We start from the raw sequence: 6,838 nt of genomic DNA on the forward strand, positions 1-6,838 counted from the left end.
TCATGGTGACAGCACTGGGATTTAACCCGTAGCCCACCGGCGGGAGGTGGGAGGGTAATCTGCACTTTACTTTTAAACGTGTTGCCACTACCTCTGTTATGCTTGCTTTAGAGAGAAGTTGAATTTCTCTAGAAAGGAGAAAGGAGTCGGCCTTTATTGAGCATCTGATGGAGATTACCTGACCCTGTGCAACAAGTTTATTGCTTTAGTTCCATGATCTCCATTAATGATGCTATAGAGATGATATTCCTACACTGTAGTTGTGGACCCTGTGGTCCAAAAGGGATAAAAATAAGGGATCTCTGAGATTAAACAAATAAGCACAAGGGCCAGATATTTTTGGATTCCCAAATTTTTGTATTTTGTACTGAACCAGAAGTTTTATAATGACGGTAAATTATAACCCTCTTGGAGGCTGGGAGAGGGAAGGAGTTTGTGTCCATCCTCAGAACAGGTCTGTGGGTGCTGGGCGTCCTCCTCCATAAGGAAGGAGCTTGGGCTAAAACGAGACAGAACAAAAATTTTAAGTATTGTACCATGTGAAGATGCTGTCATTAATGTTGAACATGAATTACTTAATAGTTTTAGAATGGATCTCATCCCAAACATGATTGCTAGTCATAAGAGATTGCAGTTAAAAATAGCCCTTTTGGTGGGCCTCCCTGTGGTGCAGCGGTTGAGCGCTGGGCTTCAAAGCTGCCCGCAGCCTCCGCAGAACTGTTTCGATCTCCGGCCACAGGTGAAGTTCCCACAGGGCGCGCAGTCCTCTCCTGACGTGCCCACTGCTCCCCTCAGCAGTGTACTTCATCAGTCTGCCTGTTCTGTTCCCATTCTGACACTGGTGAATTCTCTCACCCTCCTGCACTTCTGACTGTACCCAGTGCTTGTATAAATAAATATATATATTTTTTTTTAAAATAGCCCTTTCGGGCCTCCCCAGTGGCACAGCGGGTTGAGTGTCATGCTGTGAAGCTGTCCACAGCCTCTGAGGTGCGGGTTCAATTCCCAGCCAGCCAGGTAGATACCCACATGGCACGGCAGACCTCTCCTATCTCCCTGCTGCTGCCCCCAGCAGTGTATTTCAGTCTGTATGCCTGTTCCGCTCCCCACTCTGTCTCTGGTGATTCTTCTCACCCTGCAGCACCTCTGGCCTGCACCCCAGCTCTTGTATAAAGATAAATCAATCTTAAAAAAAGCATTTTCTCTAACTTTCTCTAACACAGCAGGCTAAATTTCTGCACCTACCAGAGAAAGTTCCTGGAGATCTATTGTAGATCTGGTTAGTAGGGAATTCCTCTGCATTGCCTGCAGTATTGTTCAAGATGAGACCCCCCCTTTAAGTGCATTTAATGGCTTATAATTTGTTAGGTTCTTCCCTGTCCTTAAAGACCATCTTTTTTTTTTTTTTCTTCTTTTCTTACATCCTTGTTCATTTTTGTCTATTTACTGGTTTCTCCCCCAGGGTTGGTCCCCATAATGCTCCCACCACCATAGCAGCTGTGACCCATCACCACAATCCCTTGTGCTCTTCCCTCCCCTCTGTTGACCCCCCTCCCTCCCTCTCTCTGCTGGATGCCTCAGCTCTTGGTCAGCTTGCTAGGGTTGTCTTTTTCTTTACATTTTGTTCAGTTTCTCCGTATTTCATATCTGATATTTATTCTCCTGATTTATTGTGGCCAGCATAATCCCTTGCAGCTCCATCCACATCACCACAAGTGGCATGAATTTGTCTGTTTTCATTGCTGAGTAATATTCCCTTGTGTATCTACACCACACTATTTTGATCCATTTGTCTGTTTTGTGGCATTTGAGTTGTTTCCATGTCATGGCTATTAAAAATAGTGCTGCAGTAAACAAAGGAGTTCAGGTTTCCTGAGTTTTTTTTTTTTTTTTTTTTTTTTTTTTGTCCCTTGGGTAGATTCCTAGGAGTGGACTCACTGGATCATATGTAGAGCCATTTTCAGTATTCTGAGGAACTTCCACACAGCAGTCCATAGTGGCTGGACCAATTTGCCTTCCCACCAGCAGGGTCGGAGGCTCCCTTTTCTCCACTGCTCCTCCTGCATTTGTTGTTTCCAGGTTTTTTTTTTTTTTTTTTTTTTTAATATGGAGCGTTCTTACTGGAGTGAGATGGCATCTCTGTAGTTTTGATATGCATTTCCTTGATACTAGTGATGCTGAACCTTTTTTCTGTGCCTGTTGGCCATTTGCATTTCTTCTTTGGAGAAGAGTCCTTTTACTTCTGCCCACTTTTTGGACTGGATTGTTGGTTTTTTTGAGTTGTGTAAGCTCTTTGTAGATCTTTGATATTAGTCCCTCATCTGTCATATGGTTTTCAACTATTTTCTCCCATTCATTGGGGTGTCTCTTTGTTTTGATCATTGTCTCTTGCTGTTCTGAAGATTTTTATGTTTATGGAGCCCCAACTGTTTATATTCTCCTTTGTTTTCTTTGCTTCTGGAGAAAAATCCTCAAAGACGTTCCTGAGGATTGTGTCATGGAGTGTTTGATTGTGTTCCCTTCTGTGTATTCTGTGGTGCCAGGTTCCACATGCAAGTCTTTCATCCACTTGAGTTGGTTTGTGTATAGTGTGAGGTAGTGGTCTAGTTCCATTCTTTTTCATGTTGCAATCCAGTTTCCCCAGCACCACTTATGGAAGAGGCAATTATTTTTCCAATGCATATTATTTGCTCCTGTGTCATAGGTTAGTTTCTCATTGTTATCTGTGTCTGTTCATGTTCCAATAAAGTTTTCACTATAACAGCTTTGTAATATTGTTTGATGCCTGGGAGTGTAATGCCATCTTTCTCCACCCATTTTAGTCAGAACTATCGCTACTAGAGGTTTTTGTGATCCCATGTGAATTTGAACCATTTGGTTCCATTTCATTGAAGAACACCACTGTAATCTGTTTTGGAATTGCATTGAATCTGTAGATTGCATACAAATGGGAAGTCTCTCCTAGGTTTGCTTAATTTTTCCAATTATGGAACATTCATACAACAGAGTGTTAATAAAAAAGTAGGTGTTATTTTCTATATTTTCTAAAAAAGTGTTATTTTCTATAAATTCTATAACAGACAAAGTAGGTCTGTTCTCTAGAGATGGAGAAAGAATGTTTCAGATTGAACAGGAAAGGCATTTTATCATGTAATAGATGACAATTTTCTGATTGTATAATATTAGGATATTCTTCCACTTTTCTGTGGATGAAACTGTAAGTAAGTCCGTCCTTTTCTCATCTGCTTTATGTGCCACCAGAGAAAATGTTGCACTCAAGTGGCATAATTGCAGGATAGTGCCAGTGTGCTTTATAAAGGAATCAAAGAGAGGAATTAATTCAGGAAATTCAAAACATGCAACTTTAAAACAGGAAATTGATAATGAAGTTAGAGCCACGTGTCTGGTCACCTGTGTCTGTAAAATCTATGCTTCTCAATTGCGAGGTGGTCACCAGCCGCTGGACAAGGCAGGGCCAGACCCACTCATCCATGAACTGTCCTTTCTGAAGCTGGGCTTGGGGTCTGAAATTGTACCTGGCAAGAAATTGTACCTGCTGTCCTGGGTGGGCTGGTTCATGTCCTCCTTTCTTTGCCTCCTGGGGAGAGGAAAGGGAGGAACCAGATGTTTCCCGAAGGCTGTCTTCAGTTCTTCCCTCGGTCCTCGCTCCCTCACAAAAGACAACCTGTTGTGTCATGTTATTTATTTACAGCCTCTAAAAGCTCTTCAGTGGCTCACACTGTCTGCATTCAGGCCAATGTCCAAGCCTCCAGACAAGCTTGTGAGTGTCTTGCCATCAGCTCCTGCTGTCTCAGGCCTGCAGCCCCTCTCTAACAAACTCCTATGTCAGGTGCCCCTTCCAGGGAAAACTGTGGCATCTCAAGCTCCCTGTCACAACTCTTGCAGCATCTGTTGACGTCAGTTTGTTTAGAATTAAATATTTTCAGGTAAAGATAAAATTCTTTTTTTAAAAAAAAGGGACTTTAGATATTGTTGGTGCGCTTATGGTCCCTTGACATGGTTCTGTGCATTTGCAGAGTTTTTTTTTTTTCCTTCTCAGTTCCTCACTGGCGTCTTGGTCCCCAAATAATTGATGGTGCTTCTGGCCTCGTAGGGTGGCAAGCCTTCCTGGAAGTCAGCCCATGGCTGCACTTCAGCAAAGTGGAGCTCTCTGTTCTGCTGCCACCATCTTTGTTGTTCACTGTGGGCCCTCTGCTACCCTCAGGATCTCAGCTCTGGGGGGAGACAGAAAATGACAGGATGCCATCTGGCAGGGCACTGGGATAGCTTTCAACGTGGGGCAAGTTCCTTGGGAACACAGGAATTTCATTCTATTCTGTCCTATTTTTCTGGTTTGTGTTTTGGTAAAGGTGATGAAGTAGTCAGAGCAAGGATCTTCCCGTCATTTGAAATGTTGTGTTATGAACCGTCGTGGCTCCACTCACCATTTTACCTTTTTCCGTTCCACCTTCATGTACATGCACAGCTTTTGCAACACTTGTGTCTGAAAGCTGGACAGGTCTGGATTTGAAAGAGTGTCTTATCTCACTTTTTTTAAAATCAAATCAATATGAAGCTTCTGGGTGAAATAATAAACTTAAAATTTTAGAAAATAAAAAAAAGGCAAAATAAAAAAAAGGTGTTTATTGGTATTAACAAATGAGCAGGAGTCTAGGTTCAGGCCAGAAACACAAACCCCTTCACTGAAATAGTTGAGGTGAGCTTGACTCTCTCTCTACATGAAACCATTCTGCCCGTGCCTGCATGACTAGCAGGAAGGCCACATTGTCATCCTTGTGAAAAGTTCTTGTATGACCACAATGGAATGATTTAGTTTAATCGTCATGTTACTGGTACCTTTCCCCCTGCCAAGGATCGGGGATGTTAGTGCACTGATGATGTGTTCATCCTAAGAGAGAGCTGTGTACCTTCCAGATAACTTGAAGGGTAGAATAAAACCAAAGTGATCAAGTGTCAGCTATGATTTTTCATCCAAAGAGAAATGCTATCATGATCTTGCTGACTTTCACCCTCGTCATTTTCAATACCTTGAATTGTGAGCTGTAATACCGTGTATCAGGGCAGGTAGGATACATGTAGAATTTCAGAATCACAAAATTAACTCCCCTTCACTGGATGAAGAAACACAACATCACATACCATCCTCTGCTTCTCTGAGTCATTTCTTTATTTCTCGGGTCTCTCAGAGTCCTCTCCCTTCCCCACTCCCCCAGCCAGTCTCGGGCAAGTGGCGCCCAAACAGGGGCCTGAGGGGAGGAAAGGCTCCTGCCCCCACAGTGGGGGATACAAGGGTGAAAAAGCCTCAAAGGTTGATAGGCACAGGCCTGAGGCCCGGCTGGGTGGGGAGGACTGGGGGCTCCTGGGGAGCAGATGGGACAAACTGATAGTGAGAAGCCTGAGTCTGTGAAGCTTCTTGGAAGTTTGCTGAGGACCTCCCCTGGTGGTGCGGCACTTGAGTACTGGGCTGCAAAGCTGCCCACAGCCTCTGCAGCACTGGTTCAATCCCCAGCCACAAGGGAGGGTCTCACATGTTGCACAGACATCTCTTGCTATGTCCGCTGCTCCCCTCAGCAGTGTACTTTGTTGGTCTGCCTGTTCTGCTCTCTGCTCTGGCTCTGGTGAATTCTCTCTGGCTTCTGTTCAGGTAATCTAAAAATTGTGATGCTCTTTTGCCCTCAGGGTACTTTGCTGAGCCTTGTCAGAGGAAGATACCTATTCTTAAATCACTCTGAATTTCATGCATTGATGGACTGATGCTGACCACACAGCTGCCAAAAGACATCGGCATTCAGGGGCAGCTGTGGTCAGAGCACCGGTTTGGTGCATCACGTAACTCTAGTGGGTTTTTCTTCCCTGTGTGGTTGCCATTTCCCCTGAGTGTGGGGAGGGGTCATCTGTACTTTTATGTAGAATTTGCTCTTTGAGCTTCTGTCCAGGGCACCCCAGGACTAACTCCTAACATGAAGGCTGGAACACGATTAACCCTAAAGTGATACACGAGGCCATGTGACTCCTTTGTAATTGCTCTCACTAAACTTACCCTGTTTTCAAAGTCTCAGGATTGTAGGGTGAAGACTGGAACCTGTTATTTCTGACAACAACACTCCGCATTTTTGGAGTTTGAGATTTTTTTTCCTCTAAGCTTATGGAGAAAAAAATGCAGTTGTGCAAAATATTCCTCCTGGAATAACTAAGAAAACGGCCTGTGTCTGCATGTTGTGTCTGCAGGGCCTTTCCTCATGCCTGTCTCGGCATCTAAAAGGCTGTCGCCATTTTGAATGGAGAAATGTGATAAAACTAGCACAAGTGGTATGTTCCTTAATCCCCTTCCTCCCCATCAGGTCAGCGCCTGGACACCCCTGAGCAACTGCCCCTCCTCCACCCCTGTGGCCTGGAGCCTGTGACCTAGGCCTTGGGGCCTGCAGACGCGTTTTCTGCCACTGGGTTTTGGCATGTGGGTCACGCTACCCACTCCTGAGCAACAGGCACCTGTTTTCTCTTGTCCTTGGGGGTCTCTGGCCTTCAACGCCTTCATCACTCTGAGCGCAGTCCCCCCTCCCTGCCCGTGGTCCCCCGTGTCCACCCCCCTCCTCGGCCTATACCATCCCCTTTCCTGCTGGGGTCCTCGGGCCGTGCTATGGGCAGGTCTGGGCACCTCCCAAGCGCGCCTCTCGTGCCCAGGCTTCCGCCCGCAGGCCCCCCGTCCGGCAGGGCCAGGCCACCTTTCTCCGGCCCAGCTGCGCCCGGGCTCCCTCTCCCGGGCCTGTGTCCACGGCACCATGTCCTGGGCTCCTCTCCAGCGAGGCCCGTGGGCGGC

This window comes from Talpa occidentalis, unplaced genomic scaffold, assembly GCF_014898055.3.
Source record: "Talpa occidentalis isolate TD23 unplaced genomic scaffold, MPIMG_talOcc4v2.1 talOcc4.18, whole genome shotgun sequence".
Taxonomy (NCBI): Eukaryota; Metazoa; Chordata; class Mammalia; order Eulipotyphla; family Talpidae; genus Talpa; species Talpa occidentalis.